The sequence below is a fragment of the Artemia sp. Qi Xiang Cuo genome, chromosome 15 (genome assembly GCF_049724085.1).
Source record: "Artemia sp. Qi Xiang Cuo chromosome 15, ASM4972408v1, whole genome shotgun sequence".
Lineage (NCBI taxonomy): Eukaryota > Metazoa > Arthropoda > Branchiopoda > Anostraca > Artemiidae > Artemia > Artemia sp. Qi Xiang Cuo.
The window spans coordinates 51,830,560-51,844,202 of NC_142808.1; the positions used below are offsets into that span (position 1 = coordinate 51,830,560).

General features: G+C 33.6%; 1 protein-coding gene and 1 pseudogene across 2 annotated transcripts in view; both read left to right on the forward strand.

The window, feature by feature from the left end:
• The window catches only part of LOC148943826 (uncharacterized), a 606,774-nt gene that overhangs the window by 443,140 nt on the left and 149,991 nt on the right, over window positions 1-13,643 (forward strand).
• LOC148943831 (uncharacterized) overlaps window positions 1-13,643 on the forward strand; it is a 33,807-nt pseudogene that overhangs the window by 8,810 nt on the left and 11,354 nt on the right. The window contains exons 3-4 of the transcript XR_016142952.1: window positions 2,026-2,196; window positions 9,134-9,286. The product of XR_016142952.1 is annotated as an uncharacterized LOC148943831 (transcript). The remainder of the gene's footprint in view (window positions 1-2,025; window positions 2,197-9,133; window positions 9,287-13,643) is intronic.

Here is a 13,643-nt window from a genome sequence, read left to right on the forward strand (position 1 = left end):
ATGGACATGAGTTGTTCTTGAGTTGTCTCAAAAGCTCTTGCAATTATCACTGCCCTGTCAAGAGTAAGGGTTCCACCTTTAGATTATAGTTTTTCCACCTTTAGATAATAGTTTTTCTCTTATTCTATATAGTTTCATCCCACATATTAATCTGTCTCTCACCATCTCTTTCTCAAGGTCACTTGTAAACTAACAGTCTTTGACCAGCACCTTGAGGGCTGTGATATAATATTCAATTGACTCTTGCTCCAACTGCTCACGTTTATGAAATTCATAACGAGCAAATATAGGATTACTCACAGGAGCTATCTGCTTTCTGAATTTCTTGAGATACACATCAAGTTTGTCTTCTTATTCTAAAGTTAATGTCCATGTACTATAGACATATTGTCCTTTTTCTCCTAACCAGAGAAGAAGGTAAGTACATTGTTGTTTAACATCCTTCCCACTCAATGGTCCGCCTAATATAAGGTTTCCATGCTGTTCAAACTTCGTCCATGCTTGTAGACTGATTCCCAATTGAATGTTGGACATGGCAGTAGATTGGCCATTTCTGACTTCTGATAATTATTTATTAAGCCAACCGACCTGCAACAAAAACACATAATAGAGCAAAAGCAAGCAGCAATAATAAAGCAAGCACTACATAAGCAAATAGCAAGCACAAGCACAAAACACTAGTTTGTTTCCTGTGATTTTTAAATAAATCAAGAAAAAGAAAAGGAGCTTTTGATAAGGTATATGTTGGTGATTAAAGAGGATATACCAAGCAATCTTCTTTTTTTCAGTTACCACTAAGCACCCTTCTTGGTAGCTAACCTACAAGCTGTTGGTTTTTTATCTTGTTATATTTAGTATTGTCTTGTTGTCTTTGTCTTGCCATTTTTTATGTGTATTGTTTCCTTGGCAAAAAGCACATTCCATCAGGTTTTTTCAACTTGTCCAGTTTCTGTCAAGTTTCCCAGTTTTCTCAGTTTTATATATTGCAGTCAATAGATTTCGAGTTGGAGGGGTGAAAAAAATTTGTTTTTTCTAGGTTGTTTTTTGTAGGTTGTTTTTTCCCCTTTCCCACTTCACATATTCACTTATGATCCAAATACTTTTTGTTTTCTTTCCTAAATATTTGGTTTTGTTCAGAGTAGCTAAGTGTGATTATCTAACAAATAACCTACCAAAGATATTCCATGTTTCATTTTCAAGGAAATATTGTCTTGTTTATAATGATAATGTTTATTGTAAATAATATTTTCCTCACATGGTTTCGTTGTTGATTTTAATCAATACTTGTTCTTATATTTAAGCTTAAGCCCTATTGAATCTAATGATAGTTTGACCTCAAGTAGTCTGAGTTGTATGTTTGTTGTGTCTTAAAATTGCAAGCTTGCCTCTAGGCCATATTTGCTGTCAATTGAGAGCCTTGTAAAAAGAAAGATTTTTTGGATTGGGGAGGGGGTTAGAAAAAACTATTCATATAATTGGTGATAATCTTTAAATTATTTCATTAGAATTGGAAGGGAAAATATTTCAATTATCAGCTATGGTATTTCAATGTTTTTGTCAAACAGGAAATGGGGTGTCTCTTCTCTTGTGTATATGCATGTTTTCCAAAATCGTTTTACCTGTACAGAATCTGAAACAAAGTGAATGAAAGATACAAAAATAGAATTAATTGAACGATTTTGTTGTTTGACACTAAATGAAACTGGGACTAGCATTCAAAGGAAAAAGGAACATTGCCACCAATCATTTGGTGCCTTTTTCAATACTAGATGATCAGCCAACTCATTAGCCTATCCTGTGGAAGAATATCTGCATGACCTGTGGAAGAATTTTCAGGACTCTTTTTCAACTCATCTAGACATTTTGTGTTGGCTATTTGCCAAAGATAGTTTGATTTCTGTCCTTATAAGCGTAATTATTCATTCTCGTGGTCGTTTTGTTGAAAAGGGGAAAGCAGTTGGGCTTGTTTTGTAAGCTTTTCTGTTGAATGTGTTTGATGTCCCTTTAATTTATACTTTGTTTCAGAAGTTGAAAAAGCTTTACCAAATGACTATGAGGAGCTTTTTGACTTTCAAAACCACCTTTTGTCTCCTAAAAATGAAGATATTCCTGTGGGAACTTTTTGCTGTTTTTCAGGACCATGTAAACTTGAACCTGACACCCAAGAATTGGGCTCCAAAAGTTTTGACGATAAAGGTAAATCTCGCATTCGGTTTTTTTTCTTTGGTTTTGGTTTTTGTTTTTCTTCAAAGAACTTGTTTCATTTCTAAGATAAAATATTGAACATTAGTGTTGTCTTGTACTGTAGTAGTAAGTATTGTAGCGTAAATATTTTTTACTTGTAGATGATTGTATTTATTTTTTCACTCCGCTTCTCTTATCTCAATTGTTGTAAATCCAGCAGAAAATGCAGGAAGATATTCTTGTGGGTACTTTTTGCTGTTTTTCACGACCATGTAAACTTGGACCTGACATCTAGGAATTCGCCTCCACATGTTTTGACAATGAATGTACATCTCAAGCATTTGGTTTTTGTATAATCAAATATATTGGGTAACATTTTATTAGGAAAAGCTTGAACAAATTAGACTTTGCTAGGTCTTCATCATCTTAAGATTTGAAACTGTTGAAGTCGAATCGAAATGAAAAAAAAAATAACTTGAAACTATGCAATTCCAGCAAATTCTGGAATTTGTAAATTTCTCTATAAAAAAATCTGCTAATTTTGTTCAAAGAACTTGTTTCATTTCTAAAATAAAACATTGAACATTAGTGTCGTCTTGTACTGTAGTTGCAAGTATTGCAGTGTAAATATTTTGTACTTATAGATGATGGTATTTCTTTTTTCACTCCGCTTGTTTTATCTCCATTGTTGTAAATCCAGCAGAAAATATATTATTATTATTATATTAAGCTTTCAAACAGCATTACTAAACGTTTATTATTAAGAATTTGCATTCTGAATTTTTGGAAAACGCATCAAAGCAATTTAAGTGTTAAACACAAAATAATTTACTCAGTGTCAAATATTCCCCTAAAATAGACCTGTGTTTATAAAACGAAAGACAGAATTTTTATGTAAATCAGCGCTGTATTTGTGGTGTTTGCAAATCTTTAAAGGGATTGCTTTGTTTTATTTGCTTTATTTAATATACATATAAATACAAAAAAAACGTTAACCCCATATAGCGAGCAGAGCTCGTAAGATTAGGTGTCTAAATAATAGGTCGCATACAAAACAAAACATCTCGTCATAAACATAGTAATAATAGCAAAATTAACTTAATTAACAAAAAAATAATAATAGCAAAAACCTAGAAAACAAGGAAGGCAGAAAAGAAATGCTGGACAGGAGAGGCATTGGAGGCAATCCCATTGTGGAGACAGAAACAAAACACGTAAAGAAAAATATCATGAGATTTTAAAATTCCATCATTAAAGGTAAATAAACAAACATTAAAAAACAATCTTTAATAATTGCTTCTTTGAATACAGTTGAGATTGTTGTGATTGATCAATCCGAGTTTTATGATTCAGCTTATATCTATTTGCAATGAATGGTATTAGGTTCCTAAGTGAAAACCTTGCCTTTCACATCTTACAAAAGAAATTGGGTATAATCCCGCCCACCGACGAGCCAAAGGAAGTGGCAAAATCAACAGAGATTTAATGTAGAAATAATCTTTAGGATTTTGAAATTGAAAATACCATAAGGAAGTATTTATAGCTCTTATACGTTTTAAATCTGACAAATTTTAAATCTTGCCAAGAACATTGCTTTTGTTTCAGATGTATTTTCAAGTGTTGATGGTCAATGTAAAAAAATTCAAGTATTCTTACTGCCCTATTTTGTAGTACCTGTAATTTTTTTTAATGTGTCCAAAAGGTATTAAGATAAACAATAGAGCAGTAATTCAAATATGAAGCAATTAAAGAGTGGTAAGTTGTTTTTAGTATGGAAAATGGAATTTTTTTTTCACCTGGTACATTGACCCAATATTTTAGCAAGTTTAACCCTTAAATGATCAATGTGATTATGAAAAGACAACGAATCAAGAAAAACCCCTAAATGACGATATGACTGAACCCTACAAATTTTATTCTCACCAACCTGAAGCTCCTGACAAGAAATCAATTGAGTTACGCATTTTCAACGACCAAAAACCATAAATTCAGTTTTAGTAAAATTTGGTTCTAGATTATTAGAAGCAAATCATAGATTAACTGAAGTAACAGTTACAATCAAATTCTCAAATAAAGTTGTTGAATCCTTTGCTTTAATAGATATAGCTGTGTCATCTGCAAATATAATAGCAAGACTTAATTTTTCTCGGCAAAATTTGCGGAAGATCGTGAATATAAATCAAAAATAAGAGCGGACCTAATACTGAACCTTGAGGGATACCAGTAACATTAAGATTTTTTAAATTGGACTGTTTTCCATCGACATCTACCGCGGTTTTACGTCCACACAGGTATGATTTTACTAAGTCTAGTCCTATCCCTCTTATGTCTGCATTTTCAATTTTGTCATAAAGAATTTCTTTGTTTAATGTGTCATATGCTTTCTTAACATCGTAGAAAACAGTAGCCACATGGAATTCATTATCCAAACAATCATCTAATTCTAATAAAAGAGCTGCAACTGCGTGTTGTGTCGAATGACTTGCCCTAAATCCAAACTGGTATTTGGTAAAAAAAAAAAAAAAAAAAAAAAAATGACTTATCCAAATAATTAGAAATCCTTTCTTTAAAAAGTTTTCAAAACACTTTAGATAAAGGCGATAAAATTACAATGGGACAATAATTATTTACATTGGATTTATCACTTTTTTTATGTAATGCAGTAACCCGGGCAATTTTCCATATACCAGGAAACATACCTGAACTGATACACAAATTAAAATATGAATAAGTGGTTCAGAAATCACTCCAGCAATATTTTTTAGCAACTTTGTTGATATTCTTTCATATCTCACTAAGTTATCACTTTTTATATTTTTGATAACCTTATGGAATTCTGCAAAACTAGCTGGGGCCAGAAATATGCTTGTACCTTCCGAGGGAGGGAAATAAGGTTAATGCATCCTGCGAGAAGAAAAATTCTATCTCTGCAGAAACGATAGATGGTACAACGCCAATAAAATAATCACCAAACATATTAGCAACAGCTTTTGGACCTCCAACTTCTTCACTATTTATTTCATATAATACCTCGGGATGCGACAACTGTTTATTTCATCTATTTTCATCCTTGATTAAACTTCACGTTTTGCGGGGAGAATTAAATTTTCAAATGAATCATCATAATAAGCTCTTTCACTATCTCTTAGGTCCTTACCAACAGATTTTTTTAATTTTTGAAACGTATTATTTTTATTTCTTTTGGATACTTCATTTTGATTTTATATAAAGTTTTTTTTATCCATCAATCTCAAAAGGGACTCATTTACCCAAGGTTTTCTTGGAACAATTCTCTTTCCCATTGGAATTCTATACAGGCAAAATTGATCAAGCTTTTCAGTCAATATATCATAAAACTTATCTAAGGATTGATTTGGATTCTTTTCATTAATTACTGGACTCCACCCAACGTCACCAAGCCCATCTGTTAAATTAAAAAAAATATATGCGGAGAATCTTGACGCTTTGTTTGGCCTTTTTTAGTATATGAAAAATAAGGCGGAAAATCAGCCATAATTATGCAGTGATCAGATGAATCATCAGGAATGACATATGTAATAACGGCACTGCACGGTGAAAAAATATTATCAGTTAGTGAAAATGATCCGTCAGTTATCCTGGATGGCATAAAACACAAAGGGTTTAATCCATGAGCTAACGGACACTCTACAAACTGCACAGTGTTTCTATCCATTCTGTTCTGATACAGATACAAGGCTCATTAAATTGAAATTAAAATATCCCATAACTAGATAGGAAGTATTAAGACTAGCCAATTTATCCAACAAAGTTTCAAAACGATCTATAAATTCTACCTGATTAGCTGACGGAGTACAATAAATAACTCTGATTAGCAATTTTTGGTTATTTGAAAAAGAAAAACACTCAGCAACACAAGATTCAAAAAGCATTTCAATATTTATAGGCAAAAAATCTTTCCTTGCGGCTGTTGGTGTGCAATTTTTAACCAAAACACCAAGACCAACTTGCTAAGCCGTTTTATGTTGCAAAGAAAGAGATATTCCATAATAAGATGTGTTCTATCGTCTAACAGGCACCAATATTAAACGATTTATCCAAATATATATCTGGAAATCCCGAGAAACTGGAATTTACAAATATATATCTGGAAATTAGAGATTAATTTTCCCCTCCCTCCTTCTACACGAAATCTCTTTTTATAGTTATTTTAAGTTTTTTTTAGAGTATCTGGAAATTTGGATGTAGAACAGTGGTTTATGAGGCTTTAAGGACAACCCCCACACCTATGAAATACTTCACTTGCCCTCCTTCATAATGGCTCATGTACAATTAGACATCACTATGGGTAGTTTTATTCAGCTTCGAATGAAAAAAATTAGTAACATGAAGCTTAAAATTAAATATTTACATTAACCGTTTTTCATATCGACTACGTGCATCTTAAGGAACGAATTTTGTCGATCAATTTCGATCGACATGAAAAAAATGATAATCTTCAGCATAAATACTTTCAATTGAAAATTCATCTAAAAAAGTTTTACATAGGCCGTATTAGATTTTGATAAAAAAGTTTTAATCGTATCTTGTGCAGTCCTCCACCCCCGACATTTCCAAAACGATATCCTCCTAGTATTAACATTATTATTTGCCAAATCATTCAAACATAAATATTAATTTCTTAGAATATCTAATATATTGCAATTATGTTCATTGTTATTAACTACGATGTTTTGGAAAACTGAAAGAAACAAAAAAGAATCTTGCTCAAGTTCATTAAACCTTGATGATGGAATTTCACCATTTCCTATATCCGTTATCAAATGTTATTACCACATCAAGGACAACCATACCACGACCAACCCAGCAAACAAACAAAAGAAAAAAAAGGTAACACAAATAGGAACAACTTTAAAAATAAAAGAAAAATGATCTTCATTCCAGCTTAATTTCTTTCAATACTGCTAATCGGAAAGACCTCTCTGCGGGCCTAAATAATCAAACAACAACAAAAAAACTAAATAAAGAAAAATAATTAATACTCGTAATTTAGAATTAGGCATATGAACAATAAGTACAAACAAACAGGATATGTAAAACAAGATTAAACATTACACCCTTATATGAATTGAATAGTAACAACAGAGCAGTCAAACTATCATACATAATAAATTTATGCCACAGAATCATCCACTTGTAAACTTTAATATGCTTCTCGGATTCTCGAAAATTTCTCAATCTCTGGTATATAATCACTAAATGAGTATTTTGTAGTTGAACCGTCAGGTCTTTTTACAAACAAATATGCCTGAATGCCCTTGGATATCCATGCATCCATGGATATCCGTGAGCTAATCTTAATTTATCACATTTCACCAATAACAGCTTACGTATTCTACGGATTTCGGCTGGAACATCGTCACCAATAAACATGTTCGAATAGTTTCGATGGAATGTCTTACCTTCTAGCTTACTAGCATATTTTATCATAGCTAACTTATCATCTTTTTTATTCAGTGTCACCTTCTAAAATTTACGATTTCTATCGTACTGTGTGAACGTGAAATTTACATCCGGCATTTCTAATCCATGGCGAACTACCTCAGTGAATAAAACTATAGCGTTATCATTGTCCTTGCAAGCAGCATTCCATATGATAACATTATTTTCTAATTTAGCAGCTTCCATTCTCACAATTTGACCCATACTATCTTCATTATTTCTTCTTAACTTCATTATTTCATCAGTACATGTTTTTATTTGCAATTTAGGGAAGACGTATCATTTTCGATCTTCCCAATTTTCAGTTCAGTATCATTCATCTTATTTTTAAGTAGCAAATGGTCTTTTTCCAGATTATCGACCCTTGCCGTAAGACTTCTTTATTGATTGTTGATATTATCTACCTTATTACCATTTTCTTTTACGACATCAAGAATTTGCTTAAAGTCTGCAACTAGTATTGATAATTCTGGTTTCGAGCTAGAGCTATCTTTTCAGGTATCTAATGTACTACTTATAGCTTCTGGTCTAGGGTTTTTCCTTTTACGTCCTATTATGTACTAATAGACTTGATATACATCCTACTATCCTTGAGATAATATTTTCACTTTAATTTTAACGCAGATGCGCTAAATGCGTCTTACTCTGACAGGAGCATTGAATGAACTGAATTATGCTACCATATTTAGAAATTTCCATAAACAACTATAAATGGTGAGATGTTCATTATAAATGTTCAGTTACAAAAGAATATCCAGCACTTATAGGAGTAAGTCAGAGAGGAAGAGATTTTTCATGTGGAAGAAGTGAAAACTATTTTTTCGTTTTGTCCAAAACAGTATTGTTATTAAAAAAGAATGGCGTCAAAAATAAAACCACTTAAAGCAATGACATGCACGTGAGCTTTGAGATTTTTCTTATCATAGTATTTTCCGTAGAAAAAAAAGATTTTGAAGGTAATATAACATTTACTTTTTCTACACACTTACAAGCCACTCTCCTTCAATACAGTAATGGCAGTGGCGTAGCCACGTAGGGTGGCACTCCAGGTGTTGACACCAAGAGAAGAAAGTGGAAGGTCACTTTTGAAGTATATTAAGACTACGAAACATTTGAGGATATTTTCTATCGTCAGTCTTAGCTACTAAAGATCAAGGCCTTTGTGTTACTTAGCTAAATACACTGCAAGGATTTTAGACTTCTAAACACATATTCAAAGCCTTATACCGTATACTTAACTACCTCCCGCACTCTATCAAAAACCCCAATTTTATCTGTGGATAACGTACTAATTTGTGAAATAGGGTTCCTATATATCTAATTATCACGTTTTAATTTGTTCAGTTTTTATATTATATACCATTTTTCGCATTTGTTGTCTGTTTTTTTTTATGTCTGGGGGGTATTAATTATTGAGAATATTTTATCCTACCTTTTTTATTTTCTATGTCTTTATTTTTTGTTGAAGCTGAATACGCTCCGCCAAGTGATGTCGAACCGATCAGAGAAACTTCTAATTCTACTCTATCGCCTGAGCATCAACAGCTACCTTTGAGTATTGCAACCAGATCATCCAATTTGACATCTGTGTTGTTATATCCTGACTCCCAGGATATGGATGGTAATGATTAAGGCATATTTGAAAATAATAGCGTTTTAATAATAGTCTGAAAAGGATATTCCCCAATTCACGTATCCCCCAACCCAACTAAAGTACTCATCTTCCATTATCCCACACTCTCCGCTGAAGTATTGATTTACTACATGCCATATTGATCCCTCCAATGCCAAATTTCAAGACAGAAGATACCAGTAACAGCCAAGGCCACTGATAGAGAATACACCTCCGAAACTGCGGTCCCACATGGTGTGACTCCCAAACCTGGAGCTCACAGTATCAATTTACTTTCCTCCCAGGGCATCATGAACTTTATACAATCATTTATCAGGTTTTATTATTTATTCAACTCTGTTGTAAGTTCCATGTTCACAAAAAATCTATAAAGTTAAACAGTGTTATTCCCATCATTTTCTAAAATAGTCAGGTTTAAGGCATGGAAAGGTGGTCATTCATGAAACTCACAAAGGGGTCCGGTTCTGACGACAACCTTGCTTTTTAAACCACTGAGTAGTGGACGCTGTTGGGCTTTCGAAGGGCATCCAAAGAAAGGGGTTCAATATCAATCTTTTGTTTATGTATAATCAGCAAACAGAAACTTTAAAGATAAGTTTTAGCAGATCTATATCCCCAAAGAAACTAAAGGTGATTTTGTAAAGCCAAGATAAAAAAAAAACAAAGTAAAATAAAAAACGAACTGAAATTACTTGAGTATGTTTTAAGTATAATATTTGTAAAACTTGAAAAGCCTTCATATGTTATTTTTGTTGTTATGTTTTAGTTGGTTTAATGAAAAACACACCACACCAAAAAAAAAACGTTGCCAGTTAAACACAAATGATACTCTGGCCTTTTGGAGGCTTTTGAGATGTATTTATTTCCTATTTGTTTTCAGTTTCCTCTTTGCTTCTTTTGTTGATTGTAATTTCGGTTCGTTTTAAGTTTGGAATATTATATGACTTTAATCCCACTGGTCATTGGCTTAATCCGGTTCTTTACACCCTTTTCATTAATCATATATCTACTTTCATCCCAATCTGATGTTCTTTAACTTTTTTTGAAAACTTACCTTTAAATCAAATTTATAGGGAATTCGCAAAATTTGACTACTTACATGGAAAAGTCTAAATTAAGTCATGGATTATGAAGTTTAAATACGTAGAATAGGAAACAATACATTAGCAAAAACAGACTAGGTTCAAAACTATCCTTTATCGTGAAAAATAGGAAGAGATCTCTCGCGAAAATCTATTGCCACAATTTAGTTTAAATAGTCTAATTTAAAGGCAATACTACTTTTATTTCGATTATAAAATATCCAATAAGTGGTGTTAAGCAAGAATTATAACTAAATAAACGAAAAGCATTTATTTAAAGTATACAAAATTCAGCCAATACATACAAAAAGTATATTTTGTTTTCGTTTGAAACTTAGTGCATCCGTTTAAAGTCTCTTCTGAGAAGTATAACAAGAAAGATAAGGATAATTGATGCAGTCTAGTAAAAAGCAAATCAGAGCAAACCATGCTGCATACTATCTTAAATTATGAAACCACATTTTGAAAAATAACTGGGAAAAAGAGTTTCTGTGAATTTCAAAGGGACTTGAAAATGGTTAAAATTAGAACAAATCCTGGTTTGGCCTTGATATTTTTGGCGTTGTTTTGATTCATGCGCTCACCAAATCATCACCCTTTCCCCAAAAAATAAGCTGTTGCAAGCATATGTTTTACCCGACTCTGGTATCCGAGTAGACCCATGCTATATATATAAAAAAAAAAAATCACAAAAAAAACATATAACAAATATAAAAAAAATGTAAAAAAGATATAAAAAAATAAAAATATATAAATATATATATAAAAAAAACAATCACAAAGATACAAGTGGCAGAGGATCTCGTTTAAATAGAAAAAGAACGTCGTAACCTCATACCTGCTTTATGATAGAATTGCGTAACATTTTAGTGCAGCGGTACCATCGCCACTGTGAATATGGGCGTTTTTAATAGTTTTAGAACACCTCAGTAAAGTTCTTCAGTAGCACCTTAGAAACTAAAGAGTAACATTGACTGAATTTTAAACTCAAAAGATGCTTGTGAAACTATAGAGCTCTACAGTCTTTTTTTAAAATAAACCAAAGGTAGAAGCGCTGATAATTTGCTACTATGCCTTTCCAGTCCCCAAAGGCTAGTTTTCAGTATCATAGACAGCGCAATCGCGCTGCCTAAGTAAAGAACGATGTGGGCACAATGTATTATTTATGTTTCTCGTGGTCTTAGACCAGGGCGCTGCGTATAGAAGGAGTTGTCGTAGAAACATCGAAAAGGGCAATGCGTATAGAAGGAGTTGTTGTAGAAACTTCGAAAAGAGCTCATTCGATTGGAAATTGGAGTGGCTAGTGCCCTTTTTAACAGTCGAAAGTGATTAGAGGGCAACTAGCCCCCCCCCCCCAAACCCATCATTCCCCCAAATACATTTAATCAAAATTTTGAGATAGCCATTTTGTTCACCGTAGTTGATTTCCAGATAGAAAATATGTTTTTGAGGAGGACACTCCCCCACAACCCTCAGGGCAAGGGTTTTAAGTTATGCCCTGGGGGTATATAAGCCCTATGTTGGCACAATGCATTTTTTTTTTTTCCTTTAGAGCAGCGTACTTCGTATCGAAGGAGTTGTCGTAGTAACTTCAAAAAGGGCTCATTCGATTGGAAATTGGAGTGGCTTGTGCCCTTTTTAATAGTCGAAAGTGATTGGAAGGCGACTAACACCCCTTCCAAGCCCACCATTTCCCCAAACACATCCAATCAAAGTTTTGAGATGGCCATTTTGTTCAGCGTAGCTGATTTCCACATAGGAACTATGTTTTGAGGAGAAGAGTCCCCCACAGCCTTCAGGGCAAGGGTTATAAGTTATTCCCTGGGGGCATATAGAGTTTTTATAGAAAGCGTTGTCGTAGAAACTTTAAAAAAAGCTCATTACATTGGAAATTCAAAGGGCTAGTGCCCTTTTTAATAGTCGAAAGTGATTGCTGGGCAACTAACCCCCCTCTCAAGCCCACCTTTTCCCCAAACACATCCAATCCAAATTTTTAGATAGCCATTTTATTCAAGGTAGTTTTAGGTTCTGGAAATTAGGTCTTTGAGGATGAATACCCCCACCCCCCACCCTCGGGGCAAGGGGTGTAAGTTATGCCCTGGGGGCATATAAGGTTTTTATAGAACGCGTTGTCGTAGAAACTTCGAAAATGGCTAATTCGATTGGAAATTTAAACGGCTAGTGCCCTTTTTAATAGTCAAAAGTAATTGAAGGCAACTAAAACCCCTTCCACACCCACCATTTTCTCTAACGCACCCAATCAAAATTTTGAGTTAGTTATTCTATTCAGCGCAGCTCATTTCCAGAGAGAAAACAGATATTTAAGATGAGCACTCCCCCACAGCTTTCAGAACAACTATGGTAAGTTATACCTTGGGGGCATAGCGAGTTTTTATAGATAGCGCTCTCGTAGAATCGACAAAAAAGGCTTATTCAATTGAAAATTCTAAGGGCTGGTACCCTTTTTAATAGTTGAAAGAGATTGGACGGCAACTAACCCCCCCCCCCCCTCTCACGCCCTCCTTTTCCCCAAACACATCCAATCAAAATTTTTAGATATCCATTTTATTCAACGTAGTTGAACGTTCTGGAAATTAGGTCTTAGAGGATGACAAGCCACCCCCTACCACAGCCCTTAGGGAAAGGGTTGTAATTTATGCCCTGGGGACACATAAGGTGTTTATTAGAAAGCGTTGTCGTAGAAACTTCAAAAGGGCTCATTCGATTTCAAATCGAAAGGCCTTGTGTTCTTTTTAATAGTCAAAGTAATTGGAAGGCTTGACATTTTTATAGTAAAGATCGATGTGGGTGTATTTTTTTTTTTTTTTTTTTTTTTTTTTAGACTAGGGCACTTCGTATCGAAGGAGTTGTAGTGGAAACTTCGAAAAGGGTTCAATCGATTGAAAATAGAAAGGGCTGATGCCCTTTTTAGTAGTCGAAAGCGGTTGGAGGTCAACTAATCCCCTCTAGCCCACCCTCCTATTTTCCCATTATGTTTAAAAACTAAATATTACCTTAAGATTAAATCAAAATGCACTGTGTCAATGCTAATTCCCAATAAGGCATCTCAGTAATATCCCAAGAACGACTGAGGGTATTATGTTCAAATTTTCGGGGCTACTACTCCTCTTAAAATTTAACCAAATCAAAATAGCGTAAGTGTATCCAAGCTATCAAACAAAGTAAACAGATTTTTTTTTTTGCGAATGGTATCAAGTTTTCTATTTGAGGTCAAGTAGATGAGGTATGAAAGTAAATTAAAC